Raw genomic sequence first — 21733 nt, forward strand, 5'->3', positions numbered from 1 at the left:
AATTTTGATTATTCCTTGACATCACCATCAACTGCCCTTTCTTCATCTCCATGTCTTCGTACTTGTAGGTATTAGAGTGAGAGCAAAATTTCCTCAAAGGCAGTTTTGCTCTGCCTCATGTCAGTCCGGATCCTTTGAGATATAGATGGACACCAAGATAGGGTTGTAAATGCAAGCAATTTACTGGGATTGGGGGGGGGGGGTGGGGTGATGCCTGTAAGGTAAAAGGGAAAGGAAGTGGGTATGGACAAAGACGACCAACTGATGTAGGTCAGATACCTGTGAAAGGAGAAGGAGAAAGAAGGATGGATGGTTGGTTAGGCAGAGCCTCAGACTATGGTACCGAACCAAAATCAAACCCACTGCCGTCGAGTTGATTCCGATTCATAGCGACCCTATAGGACAGAGTAGAACTGCCCCAGAGAGTTTCCAAGGAGCGCCTGGTGGGTTCGAGCTGCCACCCTTTTGGTTCAGCTGTAGCTCTTAACCATTATGGCACCAGACTATGGCGCAGCTCTGGAAAAGCCTTGGCCGGCCTACCAGGGAGCTCTGGCACAAAGATCGCCCTTAACAGGAATCCCACATTGCATAGCAATGGACAGGTCCTAGTACCCCTACCATGCTCAGTCACTGGCTGAGGGCTGCCCTGGAGAAAGTGTCTCACTTCGAATACTGGGGTGGATCCGGGGGCGGGGGGGTGGGCAGCAGCTGGTGGCTGTTAGGTCTCTGCACTCTTGGCAGCAGGTTCTTTCTTGCAGGGAGGTCTGAGTGGCACATTTCTACAGCTGCCACAGCCCTGATATCCAGCCAGCTGTTCTGTTCTTGCCTGCAGTCAAGCTCACAGAAGGAAGGTACAGTGCCATTCTGCTCCACAAACTGCCTTGGCTCCTTTTATGATTCCCTTGGGTAAACTCTTGGTAGGTCATCCTATACCATAGGTTTCTTCTCTTTAAAATATTCCCTCTGCCTGGAATGCTTTGCCCTCAGACACACTAATGACTTGTTCCCTCATCCCTTCAGTATCTGCTCATGTGTCCCTTTATTATCGAGTCCTTCCCTGACTATCTATTTAAAATACCAACCTCCCCAAAATATTTATTTCCCTTTCTGGATTTATTTTTCTCCATAGCTCTTACCTACCTGATTAAAAAAACAATTTGTTTCTGTATTTGTCATATGTCTCCTCTAACTAGAATAAAATCAATGTCAGTTCAGGAAAGTTTGTCTGCTACTCTATCCCTAGTGCCCAGAATAGTGATTGGCACATAGCAGATACCATTAAATATATGTCAAATGAACAGAAAAAGGGAAGAGAATATTGGAATAATCTCACACAAATAATCTAAAGTTGCTGGACCCCATAATCCTTACTTGTTCTGATGCAGATTTTATATCTAAGATCATCTACCCCTTCACAGGGACAATGAAGTCAAGAAACATGCAAAAACTTTTGCCACTAAAAATTGGAGTTTTTAATTAAAAACAGAAAACATATTTATTGACTACTTTCTGGTATCAGGCACCATGTTACATGCTTTCACATACATTATCTCATTTACTCCCCTCAACAACACTTTTGAAATAGGGACTGTCATCCCCATTTTATCGGTCAGGAGACTCAGTGTCACACACAGCTGAAATTGTGGAATTTAAATCCAGATTTGTCTGATGGTAACAAACAAGAAACAGACTTCAGTGATAAATGAAAGGAAAGTAGTCAAATTCCTTCACAGTTTGACAGTAAAGACTAAATGAAATAAGAATAAAAGTAAAGAGTCATATTACATAGAATGGAGCAAGTAATTGCTTTTACTATACACAGGATTCAACTGACCACTACACAGTTTATCAAATTCAAGAGAGATACCATCTTCTTGCAAATCTGCTGCAAAAGACCTCGTTGAAGTGTTAAAAAGCAAATATAACACTTTTAGGACTAAGATTTGCCAGACCCAAGCCATGCTGTTTTAAATTGCCTCATATGCGTGTGAAAGCTGAACAATGAATAAGGAAGACCAAAGAAAAATTGACACCTTTGAATTATGGTTTTAGAGGAGAATATTGAGTATACCACGGACTGCCAGAAGAACAAATGAATCTGTCTTGGAAGAAGTACAGCCAGAATGCTCATTAGAAGCAAGGATGGCGAGACTTCGTCTCACGTAGTTTGGACATGTTACCAGGAGGGACCGGTCCCTGGAGAAGAATATCATGCTTGGTAAAGTAGAGGATTAGTGAAAAAGAGAAAGACCCTCAAAGAGGTGGATTGACACAGTGGCTGCAACAATGGGCTTAAGAATAACGATGATTGTGAGGTTGGCCCAGGACCAGGCTGTGTTTTGTTCTGTTGTGCATAGGGTCTCTATGATTTGGTACTGACAGGGATTGGGCTGGACTATAAGATAGAAAATGGTACTGGTGAGGAGTGAGCTTCTTGGCTTGAGTAGACACATGAGACTATGTGGGCAGCTCCTGTCTAGAAGGGAGATGAAAAGACACAGGGGGAGAGAGGCTGGCTGAACGGACATGGGGAATACCGGGTGAAGAGGAGGAGTGTGCTGTCTCATCAGGGGGAGAGCATTTGGGAGTATATAGCGAAGTGTTTATAAATTTCTATATGAGAGTCCAACTTGATATGTAAACTTTCACTTAAAGCACAATAAAAATTAAAAAAAATTATAAACAATTTGTAATTCTGGGTAGAGAATCTGGGTATATGGAGTTCCCTGTATTATTATCACAATCTTTATTTTCTAAACTTGAAATTATATCAAAATAACAAATTATAAAAAATATGTTTTTAGTCTCAAAGACCCTCCCTTGATGTTAACCTGGTGGTTGAGAAACATTTCAGGTAATTAACAGAGACTCTTCTTTCAAGGGTTTGAATTATTTTGAAAATCAAAATAAGGAACTCAGGAGAGTTCCAGAAACGTATAACACTGATTTCAATTGGAAATGTAATGTACTCTTTTTCTCTAAGTGCTCATTAGATACTGCCTGAGTACTGGTCATTCTGTAAAAAGTGATTGTTTACATCAAGCCCTTTTGCAAAATAGAACATTTTATGATTCCAATTTTGTAAATGGAAAAGAAAAATCTATGCAAAGATTAAGGGCTGAAAGAAACACAATGAATCTACCCAAAATAATTTCAAATGACCTGGCTTCTTTTTCTTAATCTTGATGTTAATTTTATAAGCATTCCATACTTACAGCCTGAGTGAAAGGGGATAATTTAGGGAGAGGACAGTATTTTTTTGTAAAGTACTAATTAATATATTAGAAATCACATGTGGCTTCTTAGGTTTCTTCATTTCTCAGTCTTCTAAATTACCTTTTCACTCTCCATTTCTCTACATTAGACTATACACCAGTGTTTATTGAGCACCTACTAGGTGCTACAAAGATATAAAAGACAGGGACATGGGTCTCTATTAAACATCCATTTCTCCCTTGCAAACACACTTATTGTTGGATGAAGCAGTGTGCTAAGCTATGAAACATTCCTCAGCTTTCCTTGCTAATATTGTGGCCAAAAAAATATAAAAAGAAGTTGGAGAGTGAGGCTTCTGGTAAAGTTATTTAAAATTTGGTCAGGAGGCCTATAGTCTCCCCTTATTCCTTTCCTCCTTGCCCAGAACATAAATATGATAGCTGGACTTTCAGCAGCCATCTTGTAAACACAAGGGAAAGGCTCAAACTCTAGGGATGGTGGAGTGGAAAGCTCAAAGTGGCTAGGTCTCTGATGTTATCTTAGAGTCACAATACCAACCCTGGCCTGCCTTCCTCTGAACTCCTTTTATGTAAGAGAATATCAACTTCTTATTTAAGTCACTGTTACTTTGGAGTTCTGTAGCTATCTCAACCAAAACAACCAAACCCATTGTCATCCAATCGATTCTGACTCATAGCAACCAATGTTTCCCTGTAGCCAGCAGCTGAATGCAATTCCTAAATTTTATAGTCGCTGATTTAAAGGACTAACTGAGGAGAGGAGACTAATGCCCAGAAAACAATTAGAGAATACTTCTCAGTAGCTAACTAAGAGACAGCATAGAAAGAGCAGAGCTTTAGAATCTGTTAGCCCTGCAGTTCAGCCCTCAGCTCAGCAAATTAGGGGGTGTGACCTTGGGCACATTATGTAACCTTTCTGAACCTTGGTTTCCTCTTTTATAAAATAAAGATGATGCTGGTGGCGTAGTGGTTAAGAACTACAACTGCTGACCAAAAGGTCAGCAGTTCTAATACACCAGGCGCTCCTTGGAAACCCTATGGGGCAGTTCTACTCTGTCCTATAGGGTTGCTATGAGTCAGAATTGACTCGACAGCAACGGGTCTTTTTTTAATAGTTGTCATGAAGAGTTGAGATAATGGACCTGGCACTTAGTGGGTACTCAGTAAACAATAGTAGTAATTTGTAAGTCATACAAACTCACAGAAGGAAAAAATCTTACATAGGTTGAAATTGTCAGGAAAGCCTTACAGAATCAGTTGGATTTTGTGGGCAGCAAAGGATGGAAATGCTTTTGGATGGATAATGAGAAGAGGTACTCCGACTTGGATAAAAGGGAAAGGCAGGTACAGCATGGGTAAAGACATGGGGATGGGCTGAACATAACATATCTGAGGGTTACTAAGGAAATAAAAATGACTGGTATTGTGGAATTGAGGAAAATAAGGTGACATAAATAGGATGTAATCAGGGTGGCATAGCTGGGGTGGGATCGGGGCAGCATAGATGGGGTGGGATCAGGGCGGCATAGCTGGGGTGGGGTTAGGGGGCATAGCTGGGGTGGGATCAGGGTGGCATAGCTGGGGTGGGATCAGGGTGGCATAGATGAGGTAGGATCAGGGTGGCATAGCTGGGATGGGATCAGGATGGCATTGCTGGAGAGGGATTGAAAGCCAAAAGAAGACATGTGATTTGATATGGACAGGTACAAGGAGGCTCCAAAATTTTATACAAAAGGAATGATCAGGGCAGACATAATAAAACTCATCACACTAAGATGTTCAGTTATTCTAAATGATTTTCTTTCAGAACAGCAAGTCACAAGGAAATGACTCCAAGTGCCAAATGGAAGGTGAGCATCTAATCCAAAAAATTGCTGTTATTTTAAAGGAAAGATTGCCTAATGGCAAACATTAATCTTGTTGTTAGAAGATGATGTGGGGTAGTTTGAGTTCACACCAGCTTTCCTCTGGTGTTTTTTTGTATAAAATAAAGACTTCTGGTATCTGTAAAAAGGTGCTTTTCACTTAAAAAAAAAGAAGTTAATCATGCCAATCCAACAAAATATGTTTCTCTTTACACATCATAAAACACCAGCAGAAACTTACCCATTTCATTGCTAATGGTGACTTTTTCTCTATCTCATGTTAACAACTCTCTTGGTAGTGGCATTTGTTTCCAGCAAATATTTTAGAACTTTCTCAAGGTAAAAGTTAAGAAGTCATTTTACCAAACACCCCACTTTTTGGTTTCTACAGGATCAGTACATTGTATAATAAAGTTAAATTATTATTGCTTTTTCTATATGTTGAATGGAAATTGGTAAACTAAACCAGCTGTCGTCCTTCTTGCAGGCCTGCGCTTCCCAAATAGAGCCCACCCACAAGTTCCAATCTGAGAATTCTCTTCCTTCCCATAGTCTGAAATAGACGATGCAACAGGAGGTATAAACAAATGAGTATAAAACTTGACTGAGTAATCCCACCTCTGAATTGTCATGGAAAGCCATGAATGTGGAGTGAGAAGTCTTGCCATTGAGTTTGCACTTTACAAGTAAGATGGGAGATGTGCACCAAGTCAGATGCATCTCCTGTAAAATTAAGATTGTAACTCTGTAAGAAGTCCTTCTTTGGGAGGACTGCATAAAATAATGTGTGAAAATGCTCTGTGATTTTTAAAGAATTGTAATGAGTGACAGTTCCAATAGACACTGGACTATCTACCCAGACTATGCTCCCTTTTTTTGGGAAGTGTTTCCATCATACCCTTGCAAAGTGGACCTAGGCAGCCACGGTTGAAATAATTGTAACACTGACAGCTAAAAAAAAAAAAAAGAGCTAACATTGAGGACTTCTTATGTGTCTGCATTGAGATAAGCCCTTTACAAAGATTATTTTATTTCATCTTTCCAATAACCCCTTGCAGTAGTTTCCGGTATCATCTTTATTTTATACATGAGCAAATAGAGACACAGATAGGCTAGATAGCTTATTCAAGGTTGCCTGGCTAGTAAGTACTGGAGTCTGATTTGAATCTAGGCACTCTGATTCCAGAGCCCTGCCCCCACTGCCAGTCCCCTCCCCCTACTAATCAGAGGAGGACACAGGTCACAAAGTCAGATTCTTGCTCAGGAATCTGAAATCAGAGATACAGAAACTCTAGTCAGATAGTGGTTGGCTCTGGACTCTTGTTGGGGTCTCTGATCCAAGGCAAGTCAAGGCCATGTGTGGGCCAAAGCTATAAGGAACAGGAACCAGGAGTATGCAGAAAAAGTCACTCTAAAGAGCACAAAGAACAGAGAGAGATGCATTTGACAATTCCTACGTATGCCTTGCACTTTGCATCTTCGTAATTGCCCTATATGCTTATCAACAAAACCTCATTTACTTGTTATTTGAGTGAGCTGTATAATTTCCAACCAAATGAGCTCTAATTATTCCAAAAAAAGCATTTCAAAAGCAAACAGAAGTTGTGTGTGCAAAAATATTTAGAGCACTGCTCTTTATGATAACAAGACGTTGGGAAAAACCGAGCTATCCAATAACCAGGGAATAGTAAATTGTACAATGTCTGCTCAATGGAATATTATATAATCATGAAAATGCATAAATCCCAAAACTGTATATAAGTAGAATAACTACACTAGGTTTTAAAAAATACATGATTGTAAAGATTGAGGGAAAAAACCTATACAAATATATTTAAAGCTGGGATGGCAGGAATATTGTTCAAAAATTCTGTTGAATTTTTGAGAAAAGTTTGAGGGCTCTTTAAATCTCCTTTCTTAAAATATTTGGTAGAATAATTTAGTCTCAGAACTGGAGAGAATTTTAGAAGTCATTTCATCTAATTTTTCCTTTCTTCAGACTCTGAATACCTACAGCAATGAGGAGTACTCTGCCTTCTAATATAAAGGAATTGCAAGTGGCGCCCATCTTCTGCTTGAACCTCTCTGGGAATAGAAGTGCTAAAGTCACTCCTCTCTTTGGTTGGCTTGTTAGAAAGTTCTCCCTTATATTATGTGCATAGTTTCTTCCCCTTTGTTCTAGTTCTCTCTATTAGGGTCAAGTCCATCCCTTTTTACATGATAATATTTAGGGCCGGTTTCAGTGGCGGACGACGTGTGCAACAGAGTCCTGTGCTCAGAAAGGCCCCAGGCTTGTTTAATGCTCTGCTGTCACCATCTTGAAACTCTTGATTTTTTGAACAAGGGGACTCACGTTTTCATTTTGCACTGGGCCCTGCAAATTATATAGCTGGTTCTAATAATATTTCAAATAGCTTTATGTTAACCCTCCTCATTCCTTTGGACTTTTTATGTGACCAGATTTTGAGTCTTTTAACCATTCTGCTTGCTCTTTTCTAACTGTGTTCCCAAAACTTACCCCAGACCCTAAATAGGATCTAGTTGGTGTGGAGTATAGGGATCCCTCAAACACTCTCGTTATAAAAGTTCCTGAGTGTATATATATTTTTAGTAACGTTGTTGTTAGTTGCCATTGAGTTGATTCCAACTCACGGTGACCCTATATTACTCCATTTTTGAAACTGCTTCACAAAGGCTGTGTGACCTTTTTGACTTGGGAGAAAGATGCAGCAGTCTGCTTCCATCAAGATTTACAGCCTTGGAAACCCTATGGGGCAGTTCTACCGTGTCCAGTGGGAGGGTTCACCCCTGGTCGGAGATCCTCTCATTTCCTCAGTGTGCACCTGACCTAAAACCCTTAGTCTTATTCTGAAAGTTGAAAAGGGGAGAAATTGTAAGATTAAATGCACAAAGATGGAGTTTATTTCCTCTCTCCATCTGAACATGGAGCGTGACAAGGCGTCAGCAGCTTCCAATGATTTCTGTTTATTTTAAATACTGTCTCATAGCCCAGGACCCTGATGGCCCTTGTGATTGACCTTTGTTCCTACTGGATGGCCGTTTTACAGCTCTTATCATAACAAACTCAGAAGCTGTAGTCTGAGCCTTTATGTTCCCGCCCACAGATGTTTCACAGGAACCATGGGACCCTTGTTTCCAGCTCTATACTGAACTCTACTGTCTCCTTTTGGAAACACAAGCAAATGTATTTACATATATATATATATATGTAATTTTTTTTCCTATTTAGCAACATTCAGTGGTTGGGAAAACTTTGTGAAATAACTGGTCTTTTATATACAGCTGTAGAGTTGACCAAAAGTTTTCCCAACCACTGAATGTTGTTCCTCAAAACAAGCTTGCACAATAGCTGTCCTTGATGGGGGTTTATTAGACACTAAGTATCTGGAGCCCTGGTGGTGTAGTGGTTAAGAGCTCGGCTGCTAACCAAAAGGTTGGCAGTTCTAATTCACCAGCTGCTCCTTAAAAACCATGTCTACTCTGTCCTATAGGGTCGTTATAAGTCAGAATCAACTTGACAGTAATGGGTTTGGTATTTTTTGGTAAGTACCTGTCAAATCCAGAGTCCCTTTCTGAGGACGCTGGCTGAATGGGACTTTTCTTTTTATACAGCATTAAATAAAATAAATTTTGCTCTCAGTCCACAACTGGCTTGACCAGGGATCAGTTACATTCTTTGGTTTTAGTTCCACATCTGCTAGGTGGCCATCAGCCTGAATACTTCTAGGGACATGGAAGTCATCACTCAAAGCAACCATCATGTTTGGTTGGCTCTGACTGATGGCCAGATTGAAAATTGTAGGTGCTCTCAATGCTTCTGCAAGAGAAACCACAAAAGAGGACAACACCTTCAAGGGGTTTGGTGTGGGCGATGGAAGGCGACCCAAGTTTGATTTCTCATAAATGCGTCTCATGTGCACCCACCACCCATCTGTCAGTGGGTTCAACATACTGAACATAGCAAACCAACCTAATCAGATCCTTTGTCTTTGGCACTATGAATGACAGATGGTCACAGAAAAGCTGGATTTTTCAAATCTAAGGTTTTCCTTCCAAATAATGCACAAGACCTGCTGTTTTTTTCCAATTCTGGAAGTACTGGGACTTGGAATTAATTCCTCTGTGGCTAAAAGATGTTATAACTTTGCAGTAAGCCTGCATTAATGAAGGGAATCTAGATGCTTCTCCTCCTTGAAATTTTAAAATGTCTAAGGATCTACTTATTATTCTTATTCTAAAGGTGAGGAGATGGAGTCTCAGAGAAGTTAAGCAATCCTCCCAAGATCTCCTGGTTAGGAAGCAGCACAGCTACCTTTTGTAATCCTGGCTGGCATAATTTTTAATTACAGTAATCCTATTTCTTAAATGCACATTCGAAACAACAATTCTTCTGTTCAGGTTTTATTGATCAAGGACTGTGGTCAGAAGTGATAGAAACCCAACTTAAACTAGTTCAAGGGAAAAAAAAAAATGAATTTATGGGATCATGTAGCCAAACCAGCCTCATAAATAGGAGAAGTGGGACTGTCCTCAGGGACTTAATTGCCTTTAGGACTCATCTATTTTTCTCTATGTGCGTTGGCTTTGTTATTTTCGACTACAAATGGGGTTTCTTTATGAAGAGAAAACGTGGCTACCAGTGCTGCAAGCTTAGCATCACTTTATTTTTGTCTGACGAGCAAGAGAACATTTCTCACAAGCCCATGTTAGAAAAGCCTGGGTCAGAACTGTGACTGGCTCAACTTGAGTCCATTGATTCAGAAATGATGTGACCTATAACATATTAAAAACTAGAAGCAATACAGTAAACTGATATTTGAGAAACGCAATTTGATAGAGAAAGAAGTTTTGCAATAAATGGTGCTGAAACAATTGGCTGTCCATTTGCAAGGCAAACCAAAAAACAAAACAAACAAACAACAAAAAACTTAGACACAGACCTTACACCTTACACAAAAACTAACTCAAAATGGGTCATAGACCTAAATGCAAAAGCAAAGCTCTCAAATTTCCAGAGAATAGCACAGGAGAAAATCTTCATAACCTTGGATTTGATAATGAGTTTTTACATATCACATCAAAAGTACAATCTACAAAACAAAAAAATTAATAAGTTGGATTTTATTAAAATTAAAAACTTCTGCTTTGCAAAATATACTGCTAAGAGAATAAAGAAAAGATAGCCAGAGACTGGGAAAAAATATTTGCAAAACATATGTCTGATAAGGGACTTACATCCAAAATATACAAAGAGGCTTTGAATCTCAACAATAAGAAAACAAATGACCTGATTGAAAAATGGGCAAAAGATCTGAACAGACACTTCACCAAAAAAGATACTGTATACAGATGGCAAATAAACGTATAAAAAGATGCTCAATGTCAATTGTAACTAAGGAAATGAAAATTCACACAACAATGAGATGCCACTACACAACTTTCAGAGGTGCTAAAAAAAACCCAAAAAACAACTGACAACACCAATAGCTGGTAAGGATGCAGAGCAATGGAAACTTTCCCCTGTTGCTCACGGGAATGCAAAATGGTACAGTCACTTTGGAAGACAGTTTGACAGTTCTTACAAAAACTGAACACAGTCTTGCCATGTTGTGTTTGGTGCCTTCAAGTCAGTTCTGACTCATATTAACCTTACACATAACAGAACGAAACATCGCCTCGTCTTGTACTATCCTCAAAATTGTTGTTATGTTTGAGCCCCCTGTTAAAGCCATTGTGTCAATTCATCTCATTGAGGGTCTCCCTCTTTTTCACTGACCCTCTACTTTACCAAGCATGATGTCTTTCTCCAGGGATTGGTCCTTCCTGATGATGTGTCCAAAATAAGCAAGACTAAGTCTCTCCATCCTTGGTCCAGGTGCATCCTGGCTATACTCCCATCACAACTGATTTGTTCCTTCTTCTGGCAGCTGGTGGCACATTCAATATTCTTTGCCAACACCACAATTTGAATGAATCAATTCTTCTTTGGACTCCTTTTTTCATTGTCCAGCTTTCACATGCATTTGAGCTGTTGCAAATGTTGTTACTGTTAGGTGCCATCAAGTTGATGCTATGTAAAACAGAACGAAACGCTGCCTTGTCCTGTGCCATCCTCACAATCATTGCTATGTTTGAGCCCATTGTTGCAGCCACTGTGTCAATCCATCTATTTAAGGGTCTTCTTCTTTTTCGCTGGCCCTCTACTTTAACAAGCATGATGTCTGTCTCCAGGGATCAGTCCCTCCTTACAACATGTCCAAAGAAGGTAAGACGAAGTCTTGCCATCCTTGTTTCTAAGAGGCATTCTGGGTGTACTTCTTCCGAGACAGATTTGCTTGTTCTTCTGGCAGTCCATGGCATATTTGATATTCTTTGCCAACACTATAATTCAAAGGCATCAATTCTTCTCTGGTCTTCCTTATTCATTGTCCAGCTTTCACATGCATATGAGGTGATTGAAAATTCCATGGCTTGAGTCAGGTACACCTTAGTCCTCAAAGTGACATCATTACTTTTTAACACTTTAAAGAGGTCTTTTGCAGCAGATTTGCCCAATGCAATACCTCATCCAATTTCTTGACTACTGTTTCACGGGTGTTGATTGTAGATCCAAGTAAAATGAAATCCTTGACAACGTCCATCTTTTCTCTGTTTATCATGATGTTGCTTACCGGTCCGGTTGTGAAGATTTTTGTTTTCTTTCTGTTGAGGTATAATCAAAACCAAAGGCTATAGTCTTTGATTTTCATTAGTTAAGTGCTTCAAGTCTTCTTCGCTTTCAGCAAGCAAGGTTGTATCACCTGCATATCACAGGTCGTTAGTAAGTCTTCACAAATCCTGATGCCACATTCTTCTTCATATAGTCCAGCTTCTGGGATTATTTGCTCAGCATACAGATTGAATAAGTATGGTGAACGGATACAATACTGACACATTTAAGTGTTCTTAAGCATACTTTCTGCAGAGGGTCAGTGAAAAAGAGGAAGAACCTCAATGAGATGGATTGACACAGTGGCTGCAACAATGGGCTCAAACATAGCAATGATTTTGAGAATGGTGCAGGATCAGCCAGTGTTTTGTTTTGTTATACACAGAGTGTCTATGAGTCAGAACTGACTGGACAGCACCATACAACAACAACAATGAATTGCTTAATATTGAAAAATATTCTTCAGCCACCATGTGCAACTTTTGCTAATACTTTGATGTTTTGTAACTATCTCCAGAATCACAATTTGGAACATGAAGAAAGGCAAGAAAACAAATGCCCAGCATGACTGGGAAATGATACGTCGTTATGCAAGACTCTACTGAATTCATAATGGGGGGAGGGGATTTTAAACTTTCATATATTTATTTTTTTTGTTTTGCCTAAGAACTTCTGCCACTCAAATCTTTCCCCTACTCTGATGCAGTGGCCATTTCTGATTTTGGAAGTAGCACCACCTACAAACCTCTTCTGCATTCAAATGTAGTTGGTGCTTTTTATTTCAAGGAGAGGAAGAAAAAAATATAGAGAAGTATTTCTCCAGGGTTTGAAAGGTGTTGGTCCCAAGAGCTGATGTTTAGGATTATGTTCTGCCAGTGCTGAGCACCAATCCCAAGTGACAGAAGTTGTTTAATAAATGTGTGCGTGTGTGTATGTAAGAGAGAGAAAGAGAGATTCATTTTGTGATATGCAAGGTTAGAATTGACTCAACAGCCACTAATAACAACAAACATGCATCCATGGCAGGAGCTCCTCTTACCTGGGTCTACGGTTAGTGCTGCTTCCCTGTTGATGCTAAGGTGTGAGATGGTGCAAAAACAGTATGAATGGTTGGAAGAGCAGGAGTTAAGGCTTTTGGCTATCAGGAGATAGGAAGAAGTAGATAAATCCTTCTTCTTTCCTTCCCCAGATGGACTTTCTTGAGATGCCTACATTTATATGACCTCTTGCAAGACAATCCCTCAAGACAATCCCAGCAGTGGCCACCTTGCTAAGGTACTGTGGTGTTGGCTCTCCCTTCCTTCCTGCCTCACTCTCCTTTTCCCTTACTCCTGCTTGCCTGGAAATGCTCTCCCCAATAAAGTAGTAGCACTCAAACCTTGGCATCATTTTCTGCTTTCTGAGGGAACTCAGGGTAAAATGCTACCCTATATAAAATAGTAATCCTAATCGTGCCACTCTCTTTCCCCCTTAGCTCGTTTTATTATTTTCTATATCACATGTCACCACACTATGTATCTACTTGCTTCTTTCTTTATTGCCTTTCTCCTTCACAAGAGTGGTTCTGGCTTGCTCTGGCTCAGTTCTTTCCAAGCTGCTGACTGTTGTTTGCTACAAGGCCAATGACAAGGGTAGGGATATACAAGTGCAGGTGAGGAGTGAAGACGAAAGGAACAAGAAAGTACAAGTGCAGGATTCACTGCTCTAATGGCTCTGTCCCTTAGAGACGGTGAGACTCTGAGCAAGTCTCCTAGCCTGAGTTTTAGATTCCCTGTTTGTAAAACAGAACTGTGAATCCTTGCTCAACCTACATTACCAGGTGGCTGGGAGGATCAAATGGAATAATTTTGTGAGTATATGTTTTATGCAAATAAAAAGGTGAGTAATGTGATTTGGTAGGGTTCCTACTAGTAGCCCCCAAATAAAGGATCTTTTTCGTACCTATGATTTAGCAAGTAAATTCAGTCAAGTGAGTATGAGTAAATGATCAGGCCTTGGTAGCAGCAGCTACATTCACCGTGAATTCACATATGGGGTCATACAGTTGGGGAAAGAGGGGCATGATGGTCCACATTTGAGCTTAGCTATGAATGCATCTAATAATTTCAGCTGACTTCTTTGCTTCCATGACTGCCCCATACCCCAAAGCTATGCATATCATTGTTGTTGGGTGCCATCACGTCAATTTTTGACTCATAGGAACCCCATGTGACAGAGTAGAACTGCTTCATAGGGTTTCCTTGGCTGTAATCTTTATGGAAGCAGATTAGGACAGCACTAGGTCTTTCTCCAGTGGAGCCACTAGGTGGGTTTGAACCACAATAATGAATGAATGCTAAACTATTTTGATAAGCTTTTTCCTTTTCAATTTTGGTAATTTGGTAAGTCACTAAGTTTGGAAGTGGTGGACAGGAGAGGGGAGACTGTCACAGGGGGATAAAGGCTAGCCAGAGACCTCTGGAAGGGAGGGAGTTACAGTTGGGTTGGAAAACCTTCTCTGAGAAGAGGTATGGCGTGGCGGAAAGCATGTCAACTCTGGAGTCAGGTAGCTGTATGAGTAATCTAGCTTTATCTTCTCTAAGCCACAGTTTCATCACCTGTAAAATGGGAATAATGGCAGTGCCTTCCTTGAAGAATGGTAGTGTCTCATTTTAATGAGATAAACCATATGAAGCAGCTGGCAGAGAGTAGGAGTGCAATCACTTGGGTCTTTTCTGTTCTCTTTCCTTCCTTCAAAGGATAGGAAGATGCTATCATAGCTCCTTCAAAATATTTTCCTGTGCATGTTTTTCAGAGAGAATGAAAGTAGCCCTGGGTAGCTAAGCTTATCCTCTTTGTAGCTCCTTGGAGTGTTTCTCAATAAGCTTGAGATTTGGAGCCAAGCAAACATACCCAAACCAAACCAAATCCATTGCCTTCAAGTCAATTCTGACTCATAGCCACCCTATAGGACAGGGTAGAACTGCCCCATAGGGTTCCCAAGGCTGTAATCATTATGGAAGCAACTGCCACATCTTTCTTCCACAGAGCAGCTGGAGGGTCGAAGAGCCAACCTTCCTGTTAGAAGCCAAGCGCTTAATGACTGCATCACCAGGGCCCCGTGAGTTTGACAATAGTTCACACTAAAAGATTTTGGGAGTATGGATGAGCCAACAGGGTGGTGTGATTGCCAGAAAAACAGTGAAGACATCCAAATCCCACACCTGGAGTATTGGGCTCCCATTAGGATAACACATTTAAGTCTGACGTCAACAAGCTGCAGGGCATGCCAAAAGGAGCAAGCAGGATGGGAAAATGGCTGGAAAGATGCCACAAGAGGAGTGTCTGAGGAGTAGAACAAGAGAAGTCCAAGGGTGAGTATATATAAACCAATATTTGAAGGACTGATATGTAAAAGGATAACTGTTATTCTGTCAGCTCCAGGAGAGCAGAACTCAGACCAAGGGGTGGAAGTTACCTGGGGATAGATTTAAGCTCAGTACAAGAATTTTCTGATAATGCAGCCATCCAATGATAATACAGCTGTCCACCCATGGTACAAGTCCAGTGAAGAAGGACCTGAGTCCCAGAATCTGGTACTAGGTGGAAGGCTGGCCTAGATGTCAACTCAGGAATTCTATTTTAAGAGAGGCCCATGACTGCTCCAACAGAAGCAGTCTTGTGTTAGCAAGCAACAATGCTATAAACTCTTGGGGGCAGCAGAGCAAGATAGAATAGGGAAGATATCTTATTTACCTTAACACTGACTCAACAGACACTGCTTATCTACTCTGATGAGGGTACTCGAAGTGCCAAATCAACCTCTTTTTTTGGTGGTAAATTTTTCATGGCAATAATACTGTGAAGAAAGGAAGCTATTATTAGCACAGATGTTTAAAAAATTAATTTTGAAATAACTGCTTCCATGTTTGAGCACATTATTTAGTCCCACAAATCTTGGTTTCCTTATCTGTTAAATGGAGATGATAACAATATTTACCTCTAAGGACTACTCATTCATTACTTCAACAAATGTTTGGGCACCCATTATGTGGCAGGCCTGGTTCTACATGCTGGGGATGTATATCATTTAACTAAAAAGACATAGAACACTCACGGCGCTTGCATTCTAGTGGGGAGAGGCAGCAACAAATACAGTAAGTAAATTGCAGAATGTTAGTGTGAATATAGTATGCGAAAGTGCTATGGGAAGGAAAGCAGGGAAGGAGAGAGGAAGGAGGAAGGAGGTTTCTGTGAAAGGAATGAGTAGGCTAATGCAGGTAAAGGAAACTGATGAGGTAGAAAGTTTTCAATGCGTGTTAGCTATTATTACCACAGGGACTTCTGAGCTTGTACCACCTACAGTTAAATGCATCATCCAACTCCTGAATTATTCAATAAATCATGTGTATTCAAAGTCAAAACCCAAAGGAAGTAGATTCTGATATTTGCAGGTAAAAGAGAGGAATCAATGAAAACATCATGACTGTGGGGTTCTGGCATTGCCTTATTTGTACAAGAATGCTGAAACCTGGGTTTGAACTGAGTTATATCAGGCAAGTGACCTAACTTCTCTATGCCTTAGTCTCCCCCATGTCCCCCGCCACCCCCACCATTTCACCGGGGCTGCTGTGACACTTAGTAATAAAAAATGTAAAATACTGGGCACACAGCAGATAACAGCATACATTATTATTATAATGTTGTTGTTAGTTGGCTCAGATTCATGGCGACTCCATGTGCAGCATAACGAAATATTGCCCAGTCCTGCACTATCTTCATGATTGCTGGCACGTTTGAGTCCATGATTACAGCCATTTTGAACTGCCTTCCAACCTAAGGGCTCATCTTCCGGCATTATATCAGACAATATTATCTTGTGATCCATAGTGTTTTCAGTGGTTGAATTTTAGAAGCAGATCCCTGGGCCTTTCTTTGTAGTCTGTCTTAGTTTGGAAGCTTCACTGAAATCCGTCTACTACAGGTGACCCTGTTGCTATTTGAAATGTGGATGGCATAGCTTCCAGCATGATAGCAACCATAGCAACACACAAGCCACCACATATGGGTGGTGGATTGTTATGATAATAATGTTTTATTTGTGGCTGTTTAATACAATAACACTCATCTGGATTTTCAGTGTGTTCAAGTAGAAAACCTCAGGAGCTTCCAGGCGATATTCCTCAGAAGGGAACATTCCACAATCATGTGTTGCTAGGAGTTGGACTAAGGTCACTTGTTATGAGAGCAAACCAGGAAAACATAAGGAAGCGTTTAACTGATTAAATGCTCCATCCAGTGCTCAGCCTTGCTAACTCCTTGGCTGTATTCTTCAGCATTCAAAAAGATGCAAACAAAGACACACTGATTCACTCAAGCAGTTCTACAAATCTGAAGATTTTGCCAAAAGGCAGTCCAAACGGATTTATGAGGTGCGCTTCCCTCCAGAGCCTGCAAGTCAAGGAGATCCACGGGTTACGTTTAATCAGCCCTATTTTCTCAGAGACCTCTGTAGCATCCTCCCTCTGGTTCTTACCACTCTGATTAAGAGTCTTGGGGGATGGAAATTTAATTTGCTCTGTGTTGAACTTTTTCTCATGGGGGCAGCTTTACAAGGAAGGTGCTCCTTCTGCTTTCCCAGAGGGAAAAGGTAGAATTCACACCACCATCACTTCCACATCTGCAAGTTCTAAAGTAAATCAAAGTTCTGGGGGTATTTATGGGCGTACGAACACCAGCCCTCCTTCACTAGCCCTCCTCAGAGCAACGGGAGCTATTTCCAGAATTGGAAGTCCTTCATTCACTGTGGCTAGCACACCAACCCTTTCTCTGCTGTTGCGGGAGTTAGACCCAGCAATTTGCCCCTTCCAGGGATAGCTCTGACCACTTGGTACTTCAGCAAGAGTAAAAGGGCATTAAGAGACATGGGTGTTGGCTTTGCTGGGTCTCAGTCAGTGCTTCTCAAAATGTGTGTGGTGAAGGACCAGTTTTGTATTATTTCCAATCCATCATGGACTAATACTTCTGTAAAATACAATAAAAATTAATCACTAGGATATTTTAAAAAGACACAAAAATAAAAGTCATGGCTTTTATGGTTAGATTCAACAGGCATAACATCACTGTCAAACTGCTATCAAGGTTTCTGTTTACTCACAATTTCTACACAAATCTTGTCACGAACAGTAGTGCTGATCTAAGTCACTGTTTGGCCATGTGAACCTTTACTTGAACCAAATAAAACACAAACAAAAACTTAACTCTCCTTCCTCATTAAATAATATGTTTGGCACAGTGGTTGGCACATAGTAATCATTCACTAAATTCTAGCTACTACTGTTTACTCAGAGCAATGGAAAAGGGGCAGGGAGAATTAACTGGGAGTCTGAGACTGGGTCTTAGTTCCTGCTCTGTTCCTACTGACCTTGGAAAAGTGTCTCCACCTTTCTGGGTTTTAGTTCTATAATTTACAATGCATAATGAGATGAACATGTTATCAGGAGGGACCAGTTCCTTGAGAAGGACATCATGCTTGGTGAAGTATAGGATCAACAAGAAAGAGGAAGACTTGCAATGAGATGGACCGGCACACTGGCTGCAACAATGGGCTCGAACATATCTACTATTGTGAGGTTGGCATAGGACCAGGAAATATTTCATTTTGAAAGTCACCACGAGTTGGAGCCAACTTGATCATACCTAACAAGAAGATGATCTAGAATCTAAAACCTAGATCAGTGATTTTTGAACTTAATTGAAACCAAGTGAAAAGTACATGTGCACAAACTCGCAACTTGCACAAACACACATAAGCAGTCAACTGTAAAATTTCATGAAGTAATGTTATCCTTATCATATGCTATGCCCTCTGATATTTTCGATCATATTTTATTTTTTGAAACATTGGTCAAAACACATTTAATTGATTTTGAACCTGCGATTTGAAAAACACTGGAGCAAATGATTTCTAAGATTCCCTCCAGATAGAATCCTGATGGGACTGAGGACTAGTAGGTTCCCAGTCAATCATTTACAACTTGATTTCTGGTTAGGAATGACATTGTCAAAGAAAGGTACATTTCAGTTTGTATTTTTGGTTTTTAAGCCAGCTGGTTCTATTTGGATATTCTTAATGAATCTACTGATTACAAAGAAGAATGGTCAAAGATACGGGTGTCTTACCCTCACATCACTGAATGATAACCTATAGGCATCATTGGATAAAGCCCTACCAGCTGTCCTCAAGCACATTTCCTTCAGGCAAATAAGCCCGGTGACCAGATTGTGGGGAAATTTCCTTATTGGGTTCTGCTGTTTCACTAAATTGCCTTTTTGCTCCCTGGAGGAGGAAGAGACAGCAGTGGGAGACAACAGGCCTCTGGAAGTGTTAGAAGGATTGAACTGGTATTTCTGTTCCTTCCTAAGTTAGCAGCAGTGGGTGAGGAGACTTACTATGGAGAGATATACTGACATGCAACCTTCTCTCTGAAGGGATATTTTGCAGTTCATATTATCCTTTTAAGAAATAACCTTAACTGTTTTGAATTTCAACTCAGTGAATAAAGCACAAAACAATTTCATTTTGAATAACTTCTCTCTCAGTGCTCTAACTTCCTGTTTTCCTCTTAAGTCATAAGAACATCTCAAACTGACTTGTACCCATTTGGTGGCTAAAAGTCTCATTTTCTTTACGATTTTAACCTCATATGCAATACAAAGCTCTCCACCACTCCCCACCTGAGGTGAGGCTTGTGGCCTCAGTGACTTGGGGTGGAGGACTCAGGTGGTCTGCACTCTCACCCTGTGTCCCTCCTCCCTGAGCTTATTCCCTGGGTTGTTTCCCTTCATGACTACCCACAGTGCAAAAGTGGTTGGTGGGTTCCTCCTGTGAATTACCCCACCTTGGTGGGGATGAGTTTTCTGACTGGCCAGGGAGCCTCTTCTTTGGGACATTCTCTGTATCCTGGCTCATACGTGGGGGCACATCTGTTAGCTCTCTGTTGAGAGGCACTGCCAAGGATACTCACGGGTTATGGAGAGCAGCTCTCCTGTGAGGCACTGGCAAGAAAGCGTGAAGTCCCAAGCCTTCTTCCAGGGATTCCCTTCCAACCATGGAATCCAAGGAAACTCATCTCTCTCTCTCTCACCATATGCAGTTTCTCTTTCTCCTCACTTCTTCTCTTGACTTTGTAGACCACGGGCATAGGAAGCACTTGCTGGGATGGTGGCTCACCAATTTTCAGAAAAAAGGTGATCTCCAAACTGAATGTTTCCCTTCTTTAAGGGAGGTACCTCCAAAAGGTGACTTCTCTCCCTCTTTCAGCCCTCTGTTATACGGGTATGAGGAATAGGGGCAATCTGAGAGCTGGTTCTGCAGAGATGACATCTTTCTAAAAAGTTCTACACGAAAATGCAGCTCTCTGATCATAGGAAGTGGAGATTTTAAACATCTTGTTCTTCACTGTGGGCGCTTCTTGCCCATTCTGACAATAGGAAAGATTTCACTCAGTATCTCACACCACTGTGTTAGATTCCTGAAAGCAGTGAGCCAGGCACTGTGAATACAGTAGTGAATAGGAGAGCCACAGTCCCTGCCCTCGTGGAGCTTGCAATCTGACAAGATATTAAACACACACACACCACGTGTATCTGTGTAATTCCGTTGTGACAAATGCCAGAAGGAAAAGGACAGGGTGCTGTGAGATTGGACCTAGTCAGGGGTAGCAGGAAGAGCTGAGAAATTAATATTTAGCTTGAGACTGAAATATAAGCGATAAATATAGGTGAAGTGGATGGAAAGGGTGTTCCAGGCAAAAAGAAATGGACCCAAGTTGGGAAGGAGCTCAATTTCCCAGAAAAACAAAGGGCCAGTCAACTGGGAGCAAAAAATGGGAACAAGATTTATCGGGACTTCATGGGGCTTAGTTACTCTTGATCCCAAGAGTAAAGGAAGCCATTACAGGGCTTTTAAGGTGCCATGATTAAATTTTCATCTTAAAAAGTCACACAATGGAGAATGCATCAGAAGAGGGCATTAGTGGAGGTGAAAGCCAGTGTTTATGGGCACTGGTAAGTTTTAAAGCACTTTCACACATGCTGAGTCTAATCCAGTTTGAAAGCCTCACCTGTTTATCAACATCCCAAAGCAAAGTTGTATTAACTTATATTAACTTAATTTCTTATATATTTTTATGTTCTGGAATCATACCCTGCTGTACCACTTACTAGCTGTGTGGCTTGAGGACCTCTGTGTGCCTCCTTAGGTTCTTCAATTATGAAACGTAACTCTTCTGCTCTTTCAAGGTCTGAACGAGGGTAAAATGAGTGCCTTGTTACACAGGTATTCAATAAATAGTGAGTCATCACAGGCAAATAAGCCTGTCAATTGAAAAAAAAAAAGGAAAAGGGGAAGATCTCTTCTAGCTATCATTGATCCAATTACTTAAGCAAAATTCTGCATAGCAAGTTATGCAAAACATTGGCCAAAATTCATTTATTAAAGAGTGGAATTTTATGATATTAGTTATATTAGAATAGTTTGAGACCTGATAGGGAAGTCAGGATTTTTTTTTTCTCTAGCACAAATCACTAAATGATGAGTGTGAAAAAAAAATTCATTATGTCTAGACATACATTATACTGGTAGACTTTTTCTTTTTAAATCCATGACGCCCTCCCCAGAAAACAAGGGTACCTATATTCCCAAGGACACAGCTTTCCAGAAATCTAGTCCGTATCAGTAAACTGATAATTTCTGCCTTCCCAGAGAATCTAAACCTCTGTACTAAAAATACTGCTTTATTATCTAGAAGGGGGGCAGGAAATGTGCCACTGTTCATCAATACTATGCTCATGGCACACACTAATAGTTGATCACAGATAGCCATTGATAGCTTATCACAGTATTCCTTCCTGCAGAGCCC

General features: G+C 40.7%; 2 long non-coding RNA genes across 4 annotated transcripts in view; one reads left to right on the forward strand and one right to left on the reverse strand.

Annotated features, from left to right (window-relative positions):
• The window catches only part of LOC126073160 (uncharacterized), a 44136-nt gene extending 27104 nt beyond the window's left edge, over positions 1-17032 (forward strand). The window contains exons 4-8 of one of the 3 annotated variants that reach the window (XR_007516672.1): positions 5044-5086; positions 5589-5678; positions 13021-13106; positions 14859-15184; positions 16951-17032. This is a non-coding gene — a long non-coding RNA (uncharacterized LOC126073160). Of the gene's footprint in view, positions 1-5043; positions 5087-5588; positions 5679-7100; positions 7263-13020; positions 13107-14858; positions 15185-16950 lie in introns of those variants that run through there. The other 2 variants (XR_007516673.1, XR_007516674.1) reach the window with 2 other exon arrangements.
• The window catches only part of LOC126073159 (uncharacterized), a 45926-nt gene that overhangs the window by 10926 nt on the left and 13267 nt on the right, over positions 1-21733 (reverse strand). The window lies entirely within an intron of this gene.

Source organism: Elephas maximus, chromosome 3 (genome assembly GCF_024166365.1).
Source record: "Elephas maximus indicus isolate mEleMax1 chromosome 3, mEleMax1 primary haplotype, whole genome shotgun sequence".
NCBI lineage: Eukaryota > Metazoa > Chordata > Mammalia > Proboscidea > Elephantidae > Elephas > Elephas maximus.